Source organism: Limulus polyphemus, unplaced genomic scaffold, assembly GCF_000517525.1.
Source record: "Limulus polyphemus unplaced genomic scaffold, Limulus_polyphemus-2.1.2 Scaffold607, whole genome shotgun sequence".
NCBI lineage: Eukaryota > Metazoa > Arthropoda > Merostomata > Xiphosura > Limulidae > Limulus > Limulus polyphemus.
Window position 1 is genome coordinate 460,878 of NW_013666217.1, and position 879 is coordinate 461,756.

The following is an 879-nucleotide window of genomic DNA, read 5'->3' on the forward strand; positions in this document are numbered from 1 at the left end:
TTAACGTATTAATATCTTCTGTATTGTTATAAACCATTTACAATTATTCCACGTGTCAGTACCTTCAGCATTTTCATAAACCATTTACAATTATTCCACGTATTAGTATTTTCAGTATTGTTACAAATCATTTACAATTATTCAGGTATTAGTACCTTCAGTATTGTTATAAGTCATTTACAATTATTCCAGTACTAATATCTTCAGTATCGTTATAAATCATTGACAATAATTCCACGTATTAGTACCTTCGGTATTGTTATAAACCATTTACAATTATTCCATATTAGTATCTTCAGTATTGTTATAAATTATTTACAATTATTCTACGTATTAGTATTCTCAGTGTTGTTATAAACCAGTTACAATTATTCAGGTATTAGTACCTTCACTATGGTTATAAGTCATTTACAATTATTCCACATATTAGTATCTTCAGTATTGTTATAAATTATTTACAATTATTCTACGTATTAGTATCTTCAGTGTTGTTATAAACCATTTACAATTATTCATGTATTAGTACCTTTAGTATTGTTATAAGTCATTTACAATTATTCAGGTATTAGTATCTTCAGTATGGTTATAAGTCATTTACAATTATTCCACATATTAGTATCTTCAGTATTGTTATAAATTATTTACAATTATTCCATATTAGTATCTTCGGTATTGTTATAAATTGTTTACAATTATTCCAATATTAGTATCTTCAGTATTGTTATAAATCATTTACAATTATTCAGGTATTAATACCTTCAGTATTGTTATAAGTCATTGACAATTATTCCACGTATTAGTATTTTCAGTATTGTTGTAAACCATTTACAATTATTCCACGTATTAGTACATTCAGTATTGTTATAACCAATTTACAAT